Source organism: Nicotiana sylvestris, chromosome 6, assembly GCF_000393655.2.
Source record: "Nicotiana sylvestris chromosome 6, ASM39365v2, whole genome shotgun sequence".
In the NCBI taxonomy this organism is placed as follows: Eukaryota; Viridiplantae; Streptophyta; class Magnoliopsida; order Solanales; family Solanaceae; genus Nicotiana; species Nicotiana sylvestris.
The window spans coordinates 142558623-142581009 of NC_091062.1; positions in this window are offsets into that span (position 1 = coordinate 142558623).

Genomic DNA, 22387 nt, shown 5'->3' on the forward strand with positions numbered 1-22387 from the left:
CTTCATAACTCATAAAAGACACCAGAAGTTACAACAAGAAGACACAAGGGAGCACGTGGATCAAAGGCCACAATTCTCTGCAAACTGCAAGTGTTCAAGCATTCAAGCACTTCAACAAAAATTTCAAGTATTCAAGATCAAGAACGAAGTCAAATTAAATACAAGGCATTCAAGATCAAGGTTACTTGTTCGTGATACAATTCGTGGAATTAATCAAAGTTTTCGCGACGGATAAATCAAATTCAAATTCAAGATCAAGCTCAAAGGCCCTTGAATTTATACTAGAAAAGTAGAATTAGAGGAATCATGGAGATTGTACACTCATATTATTTGAAATAAAATACTACGATTGTTGCAATATTTTTCGGTCCTGATTTTATTTTCTCGATGCAAATTTATTGTCTACAAGTTCTAGCTCGCCCACTGGGACGATCTCTACCTCTCATCTCTTCTTTTCCAAGTTCAAGAATAAGATCTAACAATTCGACCATGGAAGAACAACTTACAAATTTGACCAAAGCACTTGAGAAGTTGACCTAGTATATGGAGGATCGAGATACTCACCTCGAAAACTTAGCAAGTGAGATCGAGAGCTTAGCAGAAGCAAAATCAATTCAAGCACCTGTGGAGCTTTCCGAAGATAAAGTAGGGGGAGAATCCACTGCGAGCCAAACGATCGTGGTCAAAGAGATCCAAGTTTCTTCAGAAGGTCTAATTCATGTTGATCAATTAAAGGACTTCATCATGGGGACAACTAAAGATAAAATTGATCCTCCGATTAAATCTTCCCTCGCAATATGCAAAGTCATACACACAACGGACTAATAACTTGAAGATTCCTACTGGATATCAACCTCCAAAACTTTAACAATTTGATGGAAAAGGAAATTTCAAGCAACATGTGGCGCATTTTGTCAAGACATGCAACAACGCTGGGACTTATGGTGATCATCTTGTCAAACAGTTTGTTCATTCTCTCAAAGGTAATGCATTCGATTGGTACACAGATCTCGAACTGGTTCTATAGATAGTTGGGAGCAGCTGGAGCAAGAGTTTCTCAATTGTTTCTATAGAACAAGACGCATCATAAGCATGATCTAACTTACAAACACTCATCAAGGAAAGGATGATCCAGTTATTGACTTCATCAACTGCTGGAGAAGCTTAAGCCTCAACTGCAAAGATCACCTTAGCGAAACTTTTGGCATCGAAATATGCATTCAAGGCATGCATTGGAGTGTTTGCTATATCTTACTAGGCATAAAGCCCAAAACATTTGAAGAACTAGCAACTCGTGCATATGATATAGAATTGAGTATGGCTACAAGTGGAGATCAAAGATTTCCTAGCTTTGAGCCTCATGATGAAATAGAAGAAGAGGATGCTGGGAATGGGGGCAAGTATTATCCGAAGATGAAGCTGAAGAGTCCATGCATGTTGCAACGCTCCTTAATGCACAAGCCTAAACTGCAAGTTATAACACTCCTTAATGCACGCGATTAAACTGCAATTTATAATGCTCCTCAAAGCACGAGCCTAAACTGCAAGTTGTAATGCTTTTTGGCACATGAGTCTGTATTATATGTCACGAAGCTCCCCAATTTTGAACTAAATCTTTAAGACATAAAGCTCTTCAAATTAGAGCAAAGTCTTCAAGTTTCGAAGCTCTTCAAATTCGAGCAAAGACTTATGTCGAAAGCTCTTCAAAGTCGAGCAAAGACTTCAAGTCGCAAAGTTTTTAAAATTATAGCCAAACATTAAGACATAAAGCTCTTAAAATTTGAGCAAAGTCTTCAAGTTGCAAATCCCTTCATGTTGTCCCAAGTAACGGTTAGTTTTAAAGACTGACAAAGGAACTTAGGATGAACCAGGTCCATCACTCAGGTGCACAAAAATGGGCAGATTCGAGCATGTGGGTTGCACGTGAATGAGATAAGCTTAACTTGGTGTATTTAATATCTCCTGATCGAAAAGGTTGCGTAATTGATAAGGAGAAGGACTCCTTAATAAAAAAGAACACTATCCAAGATAGGGAAGGAGTTAGAAGTTGAAATCAACTAAAACTCTTCCACCAAGGAAGAGTTGCATCAGAACTCTAGTTATTTCTTTGTCTACTGACTCTATAATTTGCAGGATGTTCTCACATTACAAGTGTTGCACAAAAATGCAGAAGTTAAATGTGAATTGGGAGCAAATTAGCAAGGCTTTTTGCAAGCACTTCGTGTGTGATTCAAGTGTTCAAACCTGAAGCTACATGAACCAGATTGAAGAACTAGCTCCATAAAGAGTTTTATGTGTCTTTCTTTATTTCTAGTTCAATTGTAGTAGGTGTTTTCATATTGTACCTTTCAGCTTTCATAGCAGCAATCGTATTAGGTACCTAGAGTGTTCAAGTTAGAGTTAACTTGAAGTTGTCACAACAGTTAGAGGTTGGTTGCTACAATGGGACTAGAGGTAATCCTTAGGTTTACAAAGAGTTTTTGTAAATGCTGTTTTGGCTTAGTGATTTTAGTGGAAGTTTGGAAAAATCTTACTGAGTAGTAGGTTGTGGTTTTTTCACCTTTTGAGCCGGGTGTTTTCCACGTAAAAATCTCTGTGTTCTTTATTTTATGTACTTTTTATTCTGCAAATAGTAGTAGTTAGAACACCTAGAAGAACTAGGTTCTTTTAGAGTGAAAATTGGGTACCACACAAATCAACCCCCTCTTGTGTGGTATTGATGTTTAGAACATTAATTGGTATCAGAGCGGGTTATCCTTGAAGAGGCTAACACCTTAGGAAAAGATCAACATGAGTGCACCACCTGGGAACTGGGAAGGGCAATCCACTGCCAGGCCTTCACTTTTCAATGGTCAGTACTATTCTTGGTGGAAGAACAGGATGAGGGATCACATCATAGGAGAAGACTATGAACTCTAGGACATAGTCATTGATGGTCCTCTAGCAACTACAAAGAAGAATACTGAAGGAGTGGATGTGCCAAAGACAAGGGCTGACTACACTACTGAAGACCTGAAGAAGTGGGAGAAAAATGCCAAGGCCAAGAAATGGCTTGTGTGTGGACTAGGTCCAGACGAGTATAGTAGAATTCAAAGTTGTACCACTACTAAGGAAATCTGGAATACTTTGCAAGTGGCTCATGAAGGAACACCTCAAGTGAAGAGGTCTAGAGGAACATTGCTATATTCTCAATATGAGAATTTCACCATGGAGGAAGGGGAAGCCATCCAGGAGATGTATACAAGGTTCACCACATTGACAAATGAACTTAAGTCTCTTGGAAGGGTTATTCTTGAAGAGGACAAAGTTGAAAAAATTTTGACAAGGGTTCTGCCAATCAATTGGGAAAGCAAAATCACTGCCATTCAGGAATCAAAGAACATTGCCACTCTTAAGTTGGATGAGCTAATTGGAAATCTCACTGCCTATGAACTTAGAAGGCAAACCATGAAGATGGATGCACCCAAGAAGGAAAGGAGCCTGGCATTCAGAATCACTGAAGGTGTTGATCTAGAGGAGGATGAAATGACTATGATCACAAAGGACTTCAAGAATTACCTAATGAGAGGAAAGGGTCCTTTCAGAAGTGGAAGCTACAACAAACCAAGGGTTCCTAAAAAACAAACCAATGAGGGGTGTTACAAGTGTGGGAAGACTGATCACCACATCAAAAACTGCCCTCAATGGGAAATTGAATGGAAGAAGGAAAGAGTTGAACGAAGGAACAGGAAGAAGGAACAGGTTCAACCAAGAAGGAACAAAGGATCAACAAAGGCTATGGTTGCTTCCTGGGGAGAAACATCAGATGAGGACTCAGAAGATGAAGCTGGAGATGAACAAGCACTTATGGCCATCGGAGAATCAGATGATGAACAAGAGGTAAGTATCCTTCATCTCAAAGACAATATTAAATTCCTCTCTAAAGAAAGGTTGTCTGAGCTATTATTAGACTTCATTTATGAGTTTGAAATAATTAATAGTGAGAAGGAAGATCTGTCTAGGGAATATGTGATCCTAAAAGCCAAATGCAAAAATCTAGAGTCTAGGGCTAATGAGAGTGATAGTAAAAATATTGAGTTGAAGAACCAGGTTCTTGAACTTGACACCAGTGTCCTAGAACTTAGGTCTGAGAACTTAAAATTGAAATTAGGAACTGGTAAGAAGAAAGTTGACCACACACATCTCACCCTAGAAGAAAACTTAGGAAAAATGAAGGATGAGTTGTACAGGAAGGATGAGTAGATAAAAATCTTAAAAGAAGATCTAGGGAAGGTAAAACATGAACTAGATAGAACTTGCAAATGGAACACGGCTTCTGATGCACTTACATGGCTATACGAACACCATAGTAGCAACAAGAGAGGACTTGGCTATGAGACCCTTTCATCTAAGTGGGATCCCAAAAGCAAGTAACTCACACTTCCTAAGAACAAAATTTGCACACACTGTGGTAAAACTGGTCACTATAAAAGTGAATGTATTGAAAAAGAAAAGGCTAGTCAAAAGAATAAAGAATTTGTTCAAGGGAAAAATAGGCTGCCAGGTTGGGCTAAAAAGAATCTGATTCACCCTTTTGCCTATAGAAAGGGACCCAAACTAGTTTGGGTTCCTAAGACTAACCTTTGATTTTCTTTTACGGGTCCAAGTGAAGGGGAGTAGCCAAATATGGTACATGGATAGTGGCTACTCAAAGCATTTGACAGGAAGCGAGAACTAGTTCCTTTCACTTGAGGACCTCAAAGGAGGTAATATCTCCTTTGAAAATAGGAAGAAAGGTGAGATCATTGGGGTTGGAAAGGTAGGTAAGTTTGATTCTCACTCTATTGAGAAGGTCTACTTGATAGATGGCCTAAAATACAGCCTAATAAGACAATCACAATTGTGTGATAGAGGTAACTTGGTAGCATTCACCTCTACAAAATATTTTGTGATTAATCTTATCACTGACAAGATTGTTTTGCAGGGAAAAAGAGTAAACAATATATACATTGTAGATTTGTCCACACTTTCAGAAAATGAACTCACTTGCTTAAGTGTGTTGGACAATGATCCCCTCCTTTGGCACAAGAGACTTGGACATGCTAGTCTAAGTCAACTCAACAAACTAATCTCCAAGGACTTGGTGATAGGATGCCTAACAGTAAGTTCAAGGAAGACAAAATTTGTGAGGTTTGTGCAAGGGGGAAGCAGGTAAGATCCTATTTCAAAAGCAAGAAAATGGTAAGCACCATCAGAACGATGGAAGTAGTCCATATGGATCTCTTTGGTTCAATGAGAACATTAAGCAGAGGTGGTAAAAGATATGTGATGGTGCTTGTTGATGATTACTGTAGGTTTACTTGAACATTGTTTTTAACATCTAAAGATGAAGCATTTGACATGTTTACTTCTTTTGTTAGAAAAACTCAGAAACAACTAGGTAATCAACTTGCATCAATTAGGTCTGATCATGGGACTGAATTTGAAAATGCTAAGTTTGCTGAATTTTTGCATGCTACATCATAAATAGTTGCATGACTAGACCTCTTATTAAGAAGATTTCATAGGAGTCACTTAAAGGGAGAAAGCCAAATATATCCCATCTTAGGGCATTTAGATGCAAGTGCTTTGTGCGCAATAATGGCAAAGACTCCCTAGGTAAGTGTGATCCCAAAAATGATGAGGGAGTATTCTTGGGATATTCTTCACATAGTAAAACTTATAAGATATACAGTAAAAGAACTATGTGTGTAGAAAAAATGTATATGTTATTATTTTTTTTTTAAAAAATAACATTCTTTCTGAGAGGCAGGAACAAGATAATGAAGAGATTGGGCTGATAAGAAACTCCAATGGTGAAATCACAGTCCATCCTGAAGATGCATCACATGAAGGAACAGGTGACAGAACAGGTCCTTCCACCCAGGGCAACATGACAGGGGGAACTGACTAGAGAGGAACTGATCCTCAAACTTCGAGGGAACCTGTTCATGAACCTATTCCTCAGTAACAGAAACAGGAAGGAACATCCAAAGAAATTGACACTCTTATTGCAACATCCACGAAATTAGATATAGATGAACCTGGTTCATCTGTTGATCAGAAGTTGTATAGGGAAATGATTAGTTCTCTTTTATATCTCACTACTAGCAGACCTGACATTGTGTGTAGTGTAGGTCTTTGTGCTCGATTTCAGTCAAATCCAAAGGAGTCCCACTTGACTAATGTAAAGAGAATATTGAGATACTTGAAAGGCACCACTGACCTTTGCATTTGGCATCCAAAAGGTAGTAATTTTAACCTAGTGGGATATGCTGACGCTGATTATGCAGGTTTCCTAGTGGATAGGAAGAGCACCTCAGGTATGACACACTTCCTTGGTTCATGTCTTATGTCATGGGCTACTAAAAAGCAAATTCAGTGGCATTATCTACTGCTGAAGCTGAGTATGTTGATGCTACTTCATGATTGTGCTCAATTATTGTGGATCAAGAAACAGTTGATGGATTTTGGTATTGAAGTTGGTTGCATCCCTATTTTGTGTGATAACACTAGTGCTATTAGTATGACTAAGAATCCGATTCATCATAAGAGAACTAAGCACATAGATGTTAGACACCATTTTTGAGGGACAACTATGAGAAAGGCTTGATCACTATGGAGTTTTGTGCTACTGACAAGCAAATTGCTGACATCTTCACAAAAGTCTTAAGTAGAGATCACTTTGAGAGGAACAGGTTGGAATTAAGGATGATTAAGATCACCTAAAAGGACCAGTTCAAGGTTAAACGAAAAAAAATATATTTGGTTAGAAAGTCTGTAAATTGTGTATAGTTAGATTAAATCTTGCTCAGTCTCATACTTTCCATAGTATACTCTTGTTCCATGTGTTAAAATGACTCATTAATCTCTAATGATATTTTCTCTATTTTGGCAAATTTAGACTTACACAAGAGAATTATCAGTGAAGAACCTGGTTCATCAAGATAACACGGTATGTTTTCTACACTCTGCATAATTTGAAATAACTATATTTGGATCATGAGCAGAGTCCTACCAAATACCAAAGTTCTTGTGAACTTATCCATTACAAGTGAACCAATTATGTTCAAGACTCCTGACCGTATTAAACTACCTAGATTCTTTTAAGTCTGCTACTCAGGGGGAAGAAAGTGGCTCTTCCGAAACTCAACAAGTATCTTCTAATTCTAAAGTTTCTCCTGAGACAATTTCTAAAGTTGCTGCAGATTTGGAAACTAGATTTGTAGGATCTATAGTAGGTGTTGAGACTACAGAATCTGGAGAAGTTGGTGGTAAAAATGAAAAAGAAAAAAGGAGAGCAAGGGTGCTAGGAGTACTGTGAGGGGAAAGGGGACAAGAGTGGTTGATTCTTCACCCACTCCTGTGAGTTTAACCAAAGACGCATGTGCAATGGTTGTTTGGGGAGATGAACCTGGTTCATATGTAGAGAAAACTCTCGCAAAACCTGTGATCGCTTCCAACTCAATGCTACACTAAGGTAGGAAGAGCGGGTCGCAATAGCTTTTACCCGATATGAGGGTCGGGATCGATTTCTTCAGGGAGCTAGTAGTGGAGTTGGATTGTCCGTCTAGCCCAAAGATGTGTTTGTACTCCTAATGTCACTTCAAACATTTTTAGGTTTTCGAATTATAACTATTTTTATAAAACTATTGATTAACACTAAATTATGCTACGAGAATATTGCTAAGTTGTATCTAATGGGAAGAAGGGCACTAGGGTCGTGACACTACCTAGGTGGCTAATTGACGGGTAGATGTTACTAAGGTTCGATTGACATAATTGGGGCTTATGCTATAACCGTTGCACAATTTTACCCACTCTCACACCTCTCGGTAGAGAAAGTGACTTTGCCCAATTGACTCTCTCGAGAGACCAAATGGGTAGGCAAATTAGACCAAGCAACTAGGGTTCAAGTAGGGTAATTACTCTCTCGAGGTTTAACCAGTTAATTGGAACTATCATTTCTCATGAGTCCATCTCAATTCCTTGTTTGGTCAATTTTGGGGTCATAGACTCTCTTTCTCAAGAAGAGTTAAACCCACAAAGCTTGAATCAGTATTTGCAACCACCAATTCTAGATTAAAACATAAAATCAACCCAATTAGCAAACACCCATAGTCAATCTAACATTAGATGGCAACACCCACCAATTACCCACACTAGGGTTGAGCCACAACCCTAGCTAATGGGTTTAGCTACTCATGCTTGAAGAATAAAATACAGAAATAGATGAAGAACTAAGCATATTAATTAATTGCTAAAATTAAAATACAAGAATCTATTGTAAATATAAAGCAAAAGTGCCAAAAATGTCTGCAAAATTCGTTCTCACGAGCGCAACCCTTGTCTGATCTCTCTCCTTACCTAGAAAATAGTGAAATGTTCTATTTATACTAGGCTGGAAAAACTGGACAAAAATACCCCTGTGGAGTCAGTGCGGGCCGTATTAAATGGACCGCGGCCGTACTGGGCTCACTTCTGCTTCTCTGAACTTGGACTCTGCGGACCGCGTAGAATGGACCGCGACCGCAAAGGGAGCTGGCGCGGTCCGCGCAATCACGATCGCGGACCGCATGGCACTGGCTTTGTAGACTTTCATCTCTCTGAATCTCATGACCACGGACCGCACAAAAGAGTAGTGCGGCCGCGGAGCATTCACCGCGAACCACGAGATGTGTACGCGACCGCGCTTCTTCTAGCCTGATTCACCGACTCTCTGAACCACCTAGTGCTGCCGCATTCCACTTTGCGCGGTCCGCACTAGGCCTTCTTTTCTTAAATTTCTTGGTCTTTGATACTTGAGCAGGTTTCACTCCTTTTTTTGAGCTGATCTTTGGCATTTCGTCACGTTGTCGATCAAACTTGCAATCAAGAACAACTTGTGAGCCTTTTAGGACTATTTTGTAACAATATATGATCAAAGCATAGGCAAGTAGGGGCATAAAACATGTTAAAATCCTAACTTATCAACTCCCCCAAACTTAAACCTTTGCTTGTCCTCAAGCAAACAAAATAAGACCCACCTCTTAAGGGAAAATCCAAGTAATTCCAGCTGTCCTAAAGTAACCTCAACACGCATCAATTGAGACTAACAAATTTCCCTTAATACGAATGGATCATTAACAAAATTTAAACTTTGAAAAACTATGGATCAAGTGTGACATAAGAGCATCAAGAATTGACTCATTACATCAAAGAAGTATAAGCACGCAAACCAAGGTTAATGGGGATTCACTCGTCTTTCTCAAGGAAAGGTCACAAGTCCGGCTCTAAGTACCATATGCTTGACCCTCATGTAAGTATCCACTAATGCGAGCGTCATCCAACTTAAGATCATATAGGGCTTTCGTGGAGTCAATGTGAAGGCTTTTGGCTCAGGGTAGGAAACGTTGTTAGTTCTATATGGGTTCCATCTTCCCTTAAGCACTTCTTTTGATTCATTCTGGCACAATTCTCTTTGACTCTTTGAGTATTTCACTTCTTTTCAAGGGATCAGAGAGACACATTGTCACTCTTTCTTATGCAATTCAAAGCATTTCTTCTTTTTCTACTTTTTCCACACCTTTTTCATTTTTGTTTTTCTTGAATCCCATTTTATTCTTTGCACATTGGGCTTTCTTTTTATCTTTTCCTTTTCTTTCTTTTTCATCGCCTTCCTTTCCTTTTGCTTTTGCACCTTTTATCACTTTGTTTCCTTTCTTGTCTCCCCCCCCAAAACATAGACTTTTGCCATTGCTTAAGGGACGATTTGGGTACCAAGAGAGGGTATAATTTAGAACGGGCATAGGCTTGTAGCATTGGTTCTTAAAAGAAAAAAAGGTTTAAGGCTCAAAAGGGTTAGCTAGGTATTATATCATTGGTAGGCTATGGAATTGTTAGACTATTGTTTGGATCAAGGAGAGCCTATAATCATTTCTCAAGTCGAATTTCACTCAAAAGTTTGCCTCAACAAACATTCAGGGAAAGTTCTTGACCATTGGCTCGGGACTTGGACTCACAATTCGATTTCTCACTACACACACTCAAGGATTGCTAAAGACATAGAGTCGGGGGCCCACAACAGCCTTAGACACGATTGAGCACACAATAGTCCCGAAAGACCACATGATGTTTGTTTGGTCAAAAAAAGAGTCTCAAGGTCACTACTTTCACCATCCTAAACACAACCACTTGTCTTTGACCATGGGATCAAAGGAAAATGTGTTAGGCCCAAGTGAAGCTTTGCTTGAGGTACCTTTAACTATAAACTACTAAAAACAAAAGAAAAATAAAAAACGGACTCAAACTCTTGAGAAGGTTGTCACGCCATCCATCATCGGGAAGAGCCACCCGGTTCACACAATACTCCACCCTTGGAAAGAAACGTGGCATTAAGAAAACCAAGGGCTTATTGAAAGCACCAAAACCGAAACAATAATGCTACGAGCCTATCTACTAAGCTAAAAATGAAAACTTTGTACGAAAATAGAAAATAGAATAAATATTTATAATAGGGGATTAGAATACAACGGGGGATGAATATATATACAAAAATGTAACTTTATATACAGACCAAAGAGAAGATAAAAAGTGCAATAAAAGTGACTGAATGTAAAGTTATATACAGACCAAATAAAAAAATTAACAGAAACATAAACTAAGTCAACTAATATATACAATCATCCGGATAAAAAAAAGTAGGGCGCACCCCCACAAATAAAAGCTGGCATTATCCCCAATGCCAACTAAACAAATAAGCATAAAAAATCAAGATGAAAGGATGTAGGAGCTCCCTAAGCCTCATCTGTATGCATGGGAACATGAGTGCTCCCCGGGTCCTCTGTATATACGGGAACCTCAGACTGGTTCCAGGTCTCCTACTGCTCAACTGCTGGGACTGGGGCCTGGACTGTACGGGCTGAAATCATGAACATCCTGTGGCTGACTGGAGGAAGCCTCCGATGGGTCCGCCAACTGGATGATCGCCTCATCTGCACTAGGGAGCTTCCTCTTCTTCTTTGGAAGCTGCTGTGTCTGCTCCTACTGTGGCTCTGCTACAGGTGCTGTTGTTGGGGCTGGATCCTTGAATAGCAAGTCTAAAGGCAGCTGGTCTGCCTTCAGTTTGTTAACATCTTCCCTCAGCGCCTTCACAGACTCCTTGGAAGTCCATGTTTTGTGCAGCTTCTTGTACTCCCTGGCAAGCTCTTTCAAGGCCTTGCCATGTGAATCCACTGCCTTAGCCAAGGCAGCCTGAGAATCGAGGATCTTTTGTTGTTTGGCAAGAATCTCCTTAAGTGAATCCTCGATAGACTGGGGCACCTGCACTGGCTATGGTGCCGACTGAGCCGCAATGGTAGAAGTCAAGGTGGACAACTTGGATGAAGCAATCGTCTTCTAGTTGTTCAAGTTATGAAGTGTCTGGCTCAGCTGGTGGGCGGTGATTGGATGGGCCCAGGAAGATGGAATCCCCGGGCCAGCTGAAGTAGAGGGACCAGCAATAGTGGAAGGTCCGGGAGGCATGTCAGCAACTGTGGAAGTAGGCTCAGTGGAGGGCTCTACCGCAACCGGCTCTTCAGACTGGACGATTGGGGCAGAAGCAGGCGGCTTGTAATTTTTGTCCTTGGGGTTGTCTGACCCCTTCAAACTGTACCATGAAAATGGAGCCCCAGGTTTGACCTTGACGTCAAAAGGTCTTTTCTCCACCTCCAGTTCCCGGAAATACATAGTGAGGGTGCTGGGAAAAGGGTAGTTCCGGTCATGCTCAACCCCTACTGCAGAAATGATGTGGAACATCACATTACCCATGTTGATAGGATATCCCGCCATAATAGAAGCAATAAGAACAGCCCGGGCGAATGGAATAGTCTGATCATGGGTAGTGGGGTCGAGCCGACTGCACACAAAAGTCAACCACCCTCTAGCCTCAAAATTAAAGGTTCTCCGAAGTATTTTGGTCCCTGCTTGTAACCACTCTGGAACCGCACCCGGGATTGCCAGGTATGAAGCTAACCACGGATGAACCTCCTCGCCCATTGCCAACTTTTCATTGTAAAGGGACTCATCTTCATCATTGAACCCTAGGTATTCATTTATTGCCTTCCCGGTAAATACCACATTTTTGTTTCTCACTTTGGTCACCTTAGTGCCCTTCAAGATGTGGGCCACATTGCTATAGAACTCCTTAACCATATGCTCATTCGCCTTCACACAATTATCTTTAAAGAACTCCCAACCCACTCGAGCCTGAAAATGTCTATGTACATTGGGGTGTACGGGTAGGAGGTCTTTGTCGATGAAGCTCCTCTCAAGAATCAATTTTCGTGACGGCCACCATTCCTTAAACTTGTGGAACGCCACCTAGATGACGAATCTATCCTCCCAAATAGCGGGATTCCTAGTCCGGTCAACACCCCCAACCTGCAGCACACCACCTCCCGGTAACTCCCCATCTCCCTCATCACCTCTTGCACCCTCTCTAGATATTGATGCTATGGGAGGGGTAGAGTATTCATCACCACTACCTACCACTAAGCCCTCAAACGACCCAGAAGAAATGTTGATTGAGGCTCGAGCATCGGAGGAAGATGGGGGAGTGTCTCTATGTATGGCATTCTCCAGATATGGGATGTATAGAGGGACTGAATCTGAAGAGATCTCCCGAGAGGGCTCGTACTCACTCCCTGAGGTGTCATGGGCTCTATCATCCACTTTGATTGCTTTCCTCATGTCCTTTATGTTTTGTCTAGCCTGGGGAGTGAGTTTTACCATCCGTTGCTTCCCTTCCCGGGAGGAATTACCTCGGCCGGGTTGTTTGGCACCTTTATCTCGTTGTTTTACCATTATCTGCAAGCATACACATCTAACATGGTTAGTATCAGCACAGGCAGTGAAACAAGTCTTGAAATTGAATTGCAGACAGCAGATTAAATGTTGCAGAATATGGCATCGTGGCCCGCACAAATAGGAGTGCGGTTGCACTAGGGGCACCGTGGACCACGCAAAGGCGACCGCGGTCCGCATTGGGACAAGGCCCTGGACAACATCTCTCTGATTCTCCCTACCGCGGCCCGCACAAAGTATCACCGCGGCCGCGGTGGGCCAGCGCGGATCGCATAAAGTGCAATGCGGCCGCGCTGGGCATAGGTTCATTTTCAGTCACTTGGGCATCGTGGTCCACGCAAAATGGTAATACAGACCACATCAGGGCACCACGGGCCGCACAAAGACGACCGCGGGCCGCGGAGAGTATTTTGCACAGGCACTAAGTTAGGGTTTCATGTTTTTGCACAATTGTTCAAATTTGTTCACCTACTTTGTCCGTACTCATTTGCCCAACCATTATGCATATCCAGCACACAAACTCAGATTTTAAAACTACCCTAAGCTAACAACTAAATAAAGAAGACGAAACTAACGAGAAGAAAAAGAAGTTATGAGCTAAAAAATAAAACAAAATTAATCAAGTGAATGCACAAGGACTGAGTAAAACATTACTAGATGAGAAGATGAAATGTAATTAGTTAATCTCAAGCAAGAATCACGGTCAAAAGAGGTTATGAACAGTACTATTATGTCCCTGAGTGTAAAAAGTTCGAAAAGGGTAAATAGTGACCTGTAGGATCTATTTATAGAAAAACCATGGGACCCAGCCTTACCTACCAGCGCGGCCGCACAAAACCGACCACGGACCGCGCTGGATTTGTTCAAATGAAGCTTGAGTAGGCAACCTCTGCGGACCGCGGCCGTGGAGGTCCATCGCGGACTAAATGGAATGCGGCTATGGTGGCAAACTTCAGAGAGCACCACTTTTGACCATGACCAGTGCGGACCGCACAAAAACAACCGCGGTCGCACTGGCAATCTTCAGAGACTGTTCAACTCTTTTTTCAAACTATTTTGCACTGCATCAACTCAATTCCTGCAACATCTCACAATTAGTAAGCTCAAAAATCAAACCTACACTACCAAGAAAACACAGAAAACAACAAAAAGGAAAAAAAGACATGGGTTGCCTCCCAAGCAGCGCCTGATTTAACGTCGTGGCACGACGCATGTTACCAGCACATCACTTTAGATGGAGAAGTGCCGCCACGTGGCTATCATTAAATCTCCCAAGATAATGCTTGACCTGATGTCCATTGACTCTGAATACTTCACCATTCTTGTTCCTTAGATCAAGAGCACTAAATGGGGTCACGAACATAACTTCAAATGGCCCACTCCACTTTGACTTGAGCTTACCCAGAAAGAGACATAACCGGGAATTGAACAAGAGAACCATATCTCCAACCTTGAACTCCTTGCCCCGAGCATATTTGTCGTGAAGGTACTTCATTTTGTCCTTGTACAAGGACGAGCTGGAGTAGGCATGGAATCTAAACTCATCAATCTCATTAAGTTGTTCAACCCGCAGATTTGCCGCAACATCCCATTCTAAGTTCAACTTCCTCAAAGCCCACATGTCCTTGTGCTCTAATTCCACCGGAAGATGACAAGCTTTCCCAAACACCAACCGATACAGTGACATACCAATCGGAGTTTTGTAAGCCGTCCGATAAGCCCAAAGAGCGTCATCCAACTTTTTCGACCAATCGGTCCTATTAGCATTGATAGATTTAGACAAGATACTCTTAATTTCTCTGTTGGAGACTTCCACTTGGCCACTAGCTTGAGGATGATAGGGAGTCGAAACCTTATGATTGACACCGTACTTAGAAAGCAATGTGTCAAAAGCCTTGTTGCAAAAATGAGACCCCCCATCACTAATGATAGCACGAGGAGTGTCGAACCTTGTGAAGATGCTCTTTTTCAAAAATGCCACAACACTCCAGGCTTCATTGTTGGGCAAAGTCACGGCTTCAACCCATTTTGATACATAGTCCACCGCCACGAGAATGTAAGTGTTCCCACAATAGCTCACAAAAGGACCCATGAAATCGATGCCCCAAACATAAAAAATATCCACTTCGAGAATTGTATTGAGGGGCATTTCATCCCTTTTAGAAATTTTGCCGGCTCTTTGGAACGCATCACATCTCTTCACCAAATCGCTTGCATCTTTGAATAAGGTGGGCCAATAATATCCGCAACTAAGCACTTTAGAAGTCATTCTCGCCCCGCCATGATGGCCACCATAGGGTGAAGAATGGCAAGCCTCTAGGATACTCAATTGTTCTTTCTCCGGGACGCATCTATGAATCACACCATCCGTGCAAATCTTGAACAAGTATGGATCATCCCAATAGAAATCCAAACTATCCCGCTTGAGCTTCTTCCTTTGGTTAGAAGAGAGCTCATACAGGATTATTTCGGTCACAAGGTAATTGACGACATGGGAAAACCATGGCATATCCTTCATTGACACCGCAAGGAGTTGTTCGTCGGGAAATGAATCATTGATCTCAAGGTCGTCAGAAGGCCTCCCCTCCTCTTCCAAATAGGACAAGTGGTCCACCACTTGATTCTCACTACCCTTCCGGTCAACAATTTCTAGATCAAACTCTTGAAGAAGTAGCACCCATCTTATCAATCTTGCCTTGGAGTCCTTCTTGGTCATCATATACCTAAGGGCGGCGTGATCGGTGTGCACTATAACTTTGTCCCCTATAAGGTAAGGTTAAAACTTTTCCATAGCAAACACAATAGCCAACAATTCTTTCTCGGTGACTGTATAGTTTCTTTGAGCCTCATTCATGGTCTTGCTTACGTAGTACACCGGATGAAACATCTTGTTGATTCTTTGGCCCAAAACAGCCCCAACTGCAACGTCACTAGCATCACACATGAGCTCAAAATGCAAGTTCCAATTTGGTGCGGTAATGATGGGGGTAGAAGTCAACTTGAGCTTAAGAATCTCGAATGCTTGTATACAACTCTCATCGAACAAGAACTTTGCATCTTTCTCTAGCAACTTGCATAACGGATGTACCACTTTAGAAAAATCCTTTATGAACCTCCGGTAGAAACCCGTGTGCCCAAGGAAACTCCTCACCCCTTTAATAGAAGTAGGGGGAGGGAACCTCGAAATAACCTCAATCTTGGCCTTATCAACTTCAATTCCTCGCTTCGAGATCTTGTGACCCAACACTATACCTTCTTCTACCATAAAATGTCACTTTTCCCAATTGAGAACAAGGTTGGTGTCTTCACATCGGACCAACACTCTATCCAAGTTTACCAAGCACTCCTAAAAAGAATCCCCAACCACGCTGAAATCATCCATAAAGACCTCCAAGATATCCTCCACCATGTCGGTGAAAATAGCCATCATGCAACGTTGGAAGGTCGTCGGAGCATTACACAATCCAAATGGCATTCTAGAGAAAGCGAATGTGCCATAAGGACATGTAAAGGTGGTCTTCTCTTGGTCCTCCGGGGCAATTAGAATTTGATTGTACCCCGAGTAACCATCCAGAAAACAATAGAAAGCCCGACCCGCAAGACGATCAAGCATTTAGTCAAGGAATGGTAATGGGAAATGATCTTTTCTAGTCACCTTGTTCAGCTTCCGGTAATCCATACAAAATCTCCACCTGATGACCGTTCTAATGGGAATGAGTTCATTGTTGTCATTGGTAACCATGGTCATACCACCCTTCTTCGGCACACATTGCACCAGAGAGGTCCACAAACTGTCAGAAATAGGATAAACCACCCCTGCATCTAGCCACTTGATAACCTCTTTATTCACCACCTCTTGCATCGCCTCATTTAGTCTTTTTTTATGCTCCAAGGAAGGCTTTGCATCCTCATCCAAGATGATTTTGTGCATGCAAAATGCTGGGCTTATTCCCAGAATATCAGATAGAGTCTATCCGATTGCCTTTTTCCGCTTTTGAAGAACCGCCAAGGTGGCCTCAACCTGCATGTTAGTAAGGCAAGAAGAAAGAATAACAGATAAAGTCGAATTTGAACCCATGAATTCATACCTGAGGTGTGGAGGAAGTGGCTTCAACTCCAACATCGGTGGCTCTTCAATCGATGGCTTTGTTGGTGAAGTTTTGCGGTTTTCAAGATCCAAGGATAGCCTCCTAGGCTCATATGAATATGAACCCATACCATGCAATGCATTCACGCATTCCACTCTACTAGAATCATCATTGACATCCATATTAAGAAGCACGACCTCAAGGGGATCTTCAACATGGATCATGAAACTTGTGTCATCCACTATCACAACTGTGACAATGTCCACAAATGAACACACACACCTCTGTGCTATTGGGTTGTCTCATTGATTTGCAAACATGGAATACCACCTTCTCATCCCCCACTCGGAAAGTCAACTCACCAGCTTCAACATCAACTAATGCCTTCCCCGTAGCTAGGAAAGGCCTACCAAGAATAATCAGCACTTCAAAGTCCACCTCACAATCCAATATGACAAAGTTGGCTGGCAGTATAAACTTATCCACCCGGACAAGTACATCATCGATTATGCCCAAAGGTCGCTTCATCGATCGATCCGCCATTTGAAGTCTCATTGAGGTGGGTCGAGGTTGTCCAATTCCCAAAGTCTTGAAGACCGAGTACGGCATCAAATTTATGCTAGCCCCCAAGTCACAAAGGGCCTTGGCAAAATCCGCACTTCCGATAGTACAAAGGATAGTAAAAGCTCCGAGGTCCTCAAGCTTGGGTGCCATTGAATGCATTATGGCACTCACTTGATGAGTCATTTTAATTGTTTCACACTCCATCGACCTCTTCTTTGTTTCCAAATATTTCATGAACTTAGCATACCCCGGCATTTGCTCAAGCTCCTCCACCAAAGGCACATTGATTGTGAGGCTCTTCATCATGTCAATGAACTTTTTGAATTGATTGTCACTCTTTTGCTTTGCTAACCGTTGAGGATAAGGTGGAGGTGGCCTAGGAAAAGGTACCTTGGCCTTTTGTACAACCGGCTTAGGCATGTCAATCACGTGTTCTCTAGATTGGTTCACGGCATCTTGGGTCTCTACCTTGTCTTCATCATCAGTATCAATCCGCACATCATTGTTCACATTTTTATTAACCACATCATCAACAATCAAAGGTACATCATCATCCCGCAATTCAACATCTTCTTCCATAATTTGCTTTTGCTTTGAGGCATTAACATCACCGCCTCTCCCACTTCTTGTTGTAACCGCCATCACATGGTTATTATTCCCACCCTTCGGGTTCACTGCCGTATCACTCGACAGCGCACCCTTGGGACGAGTTTTCAATGCTTGAGAGATTTGGCCTAATTGCACCTCCAAGTTCCGAATAGATGTATTATGAGAAGCTAATTGGGCATCGGAATCTTGGTTCTTTTTCATCATTTGCTCGAACATGCTTTCAATTATCCCCATATCACTCCCGGAAGAACTCGGACCTTGAGAAGTAAAGGGGGTGGATTGTTCGGTTCTTGGTACATGGGGGCCTTAGAAAGCCTTGCCCCCGGTTGCCTTGGTTCCCTCTGTTGTTTCACCCTCCTTGATTGTTGTTGTTGCCCCAATTATTGTTATTACCATTCCAATTCCCTTGGTTGCTTTGATTACCCCAATTGTTGTTTTGGTTGTTATTATTCCAATTGCCACCACCTTGTTGTTGATTGTTGTTATTCCAATTACCTCCGTCTTGTTGTTGATTGCCCCAATTTCCTTGAGGACGCCATTGTTGATTCGAAGAGTTGCCTCTATTCCCTTGGTAGTTATTGACATATTGGACCTCTTCGCTTTGGTCATCATAGCACTCATTTGAATAACTACCACCATCATTGTTGTTGTCATATTGTTCACAATTACCTTGAGGATGTTGCCCTCTTTGCCTCCTTTTAAATATAGAAACACCTTCCATTGCATTGACTTGGCGCGGGTTTTGACTTGTTGCAATTGCGCCTTTGCCAATTAATTCATAGTTGTTGTAAGCTCGGCAATAGCTTGGCCATGATCGTGCAATTCCTGGTGCAAATGGATGACCGTAGGGTTACCTTGGGGCACATTTGCTCGGCTTTGCCATGCCGAAGAGGTGTCGGCCATTTCATCAAGTACATCACATGCCTCTTGGTAAGAAAGTTTCATAAAGTTCCCTCCGACCAATTGGTTCACAATGCATTGATTCGTGGTGTCGATGCCCCGATAAATGGTTTGTTGAATCATAGCCTCGGTCATGTCGTTATTAGGGCACTCTTTCACCATTGTTCTATATCTTTCCCATATCTCGTGCAAAGGTTCCATTGGCTCTTGCTTGAAGGCTAGAATTTCATCCCGAAGAGCCGCCATATGACTTGGAGAAAAGAACTTGACAATAAATTTGTCCGCCAATTCATCCCATGTTGTAATAGAATGATTGTGGAGCCTTTCTAACCAATCCAATGCTTTACCCCGAAGAGATAACGGGAAAAGCCTCAATCTCAACGCATCCTCGGACACGTTTGACTGCTTGCTACCCCAGCATGTATCCACGAACCCCTTCAAGTGCTTGTAGGCATTTTGATCGGAGGCGCCCGTGAAATACCCTCTTTGCTCGAGCAAGGTCAACATAACATTTGTGATTTGAAAGTTCCCCGTCTGGATTCGGGGAGGCACAATAGCACTGGCGTATCCTTGATTTAGTAAAACTCTTGGAGCCACTCTCGGCTGTTGCGGAGGAGGGTCTGGAATATTGTTGTTCTCATTTGCATTTATATTGGCATTTCGGCCCCTCCGTAGAACTTGAGGTAAGACCTCATCTTGTTCTAGATCCTCTACCTCTTCCCCGCTATCACATTGCCGAGAGGATCATTTGCATTAAGAGCCATTTGTACCTAATTGATCGACACAAACAGAATTAGTAAACAAGAAGGAAAGAGAAGCAAAACACAAAACTAACTAAACAGGTAGTCAACACCGTAAGCTCCCCGGCAACGGCGCCAAAAAGTGATCGCTGCCAACTCGATGCTACACTAAGGTAGGAAGAGTGGGTCGCAATAGCTTTTACCGGATATGAGGGTCGGGATTGATTTCCTTAGGGAGCTAGTAGTGGAGTTGGATTGTCCGTCTAGCCTAGAGATGTGTTTGTATTCCTAATGTCACTTCAAACATTTTTGGGTTTTTGAATTATAATGATTTTTATAAAACTATTGATTAACACTAAATTATGCTACGAGAATATTGCTAAGTTGTATCTAATGGGAAGAAGGGCACTAGGGTCGTGACACTACCTAGGTGACTAATTGACAGGTAGATGTTACTAAGGTTCGATTGACATAATTGGGGCTTATGCTATAACCGTTGCACAATTTTACCCACTCTCACACCTCTCGGTAGAGAAAGTGACTTTGCCCAATTGACTCTCTCAAGACTAAATGGGTAGGCAAATTAGACCAAGAAACTAGGGTTCAAGTAGGGTAATTACTCTCTCGAGGTTTAACCCGTTAATTGGAACTATCATTTCTCATGAGTCCATCCCAATTCTTTATTGGGTCAATTTTGGGGTCATAGACTCTCTTTCTCAAGAAGAGTTAAACCCACAAAGCTTGAATCAGTGTTTGCAACCACCAATTCTAGATTAAAACATAAAATCAACCCAATTAGCAAACACCCATAATCAATTTAACATTAGATGGCAACACCCATCAATTACCCACACTAGGGATGAGCCACAACCCTAGTTAATGGGTTTAGCTACTCATGCTTGAAGAATAAAATACAGAAATAGATGAAGAACTAAGCATATTAATTAATTGCTAAAATTAAAATACAAGAATCTATTGTAAATATAAAGCAAAAGTGCCAAAAATGGCTACAAAATTCGTTCTCACGAGCGCAACCCTTGTCTGATCTCTCTACTTACCTAAAAATGGTGAAATGTTCTATTTACACTAGGCTGGAAAAACTGGACAAAAATACCCATGTGGAGTCAGTGCGGGCCGCATTAAATGGACCGCGGCCGCATTGGGCTCACTTCTGCTTCTCTGAACTTGGACTCCGCGGACCGCGTAGAATAGACTGCGGCCGCGGAGGGAGCTGGCGCAGTCCGCGCAATCACGACCGCGGACCGCATGGCACTGGCTTTGCAGACTTTCATCTCTCTGAATCTCATGACCACGGACCATACAAAAGAGTAGTGCGGCCGCGGAGCATTTACCGTGGACCGTGAGATGTGTACCACGGCCGCGCTTCTTCTAGCCTGATTCACCGACTCTCTGAACCACCTAGTGCGGCCGCATTCCAATTTGCGCGGTCCGCACTAGGCCTTCTTTTCTTAAATTTCTTTGTCTTTGATACTTGAGCAGGTTTCGCTCCTTTTTTTGAGCCGATCTTTGACATTTCTTCACGTTGTCGATCAAACCTGCAATCAAGCACAACTTGTGAGCCTTTTAGGACTATTTTTTAACAATATTCAGGCAAGCAGGGGCATAAAACATGTTAAAATCCTAACTTATCAACCTGCAGAAGAAAGTGACTGAAAGCTATAATCCAGCTTCTTGATAGAGTTATTAATGGCACCAAAACTCATACCATTCCCTATGGCTTCATTCTCACAACTGTGCTTGCACATTTCAATGTACCTATGAAAAGGTGGGAGGTTAGTACAAGCATGGATAATTTTTGGGTTAATACTCTGCTTGCTTGCGATATGAAGTCAATGTCACTCCTAAAGAAGCTAGTTCATCCAAAAAGGTACCAGTGAATAGCAAGGTCAGAGCCTTGGTACAAGAAAGTGGGGCTAAGGATGCTGAGATTGAAAGGTTGAAGAAGAGGTTGGTTGAGATGGACACTAAGAGAGATGCTTTCAGAACTGAGCTGGCAAGAGAAAAAGAGAAGAATGATGGCATTCTTCAAGGTGTGATGAAACTCCTTCAAGTTAAAAACCAAGCACCTAGTTCTTCCCAGCCTTAAGCCTCCTAGCCTAGTGTAGATTAACCAGTGACACAATTCGAGATTTTTTGTTTCTTTCGCTCATGTTTTCAGTATTTTTATTTCTTCTTTTGCTTTGTGGTAGAATCTTATCAATCAACAATGAAATTCACTGTCTTTTGCTCTAACTATTTGTTTATATTTCTTTGATGGTTAAAATTATTAGCTTGATCTATGATGATTAATCCATGATTGCATTTGAAGTAGCCTCAGTGGCCATGAGTAAGCTTTAAAATCTGGTTATCTCACATTTTATATGCAACTTTTCGATGATGCCAAAAGGGGGAAAAAGGTTGTGCTTTAAACAAGTGATGTTTATAATCTAATGTACCTGGTCCTTGATTATAAGTGATAAAAAGGAAAAATGTTTCTAACATTGTGTTGATGTTGAGCAGAGCTGAAACAGGGCCTAAGCTTATGAAAAGCACAGAGTTTGTCATCATCAAAAAGGGGAAATTTGTTGGCCCAAGTAAAGGTTAGTTTTGAAGAATGGAAAAGGAACTCAGGATGAACCAGGTCCA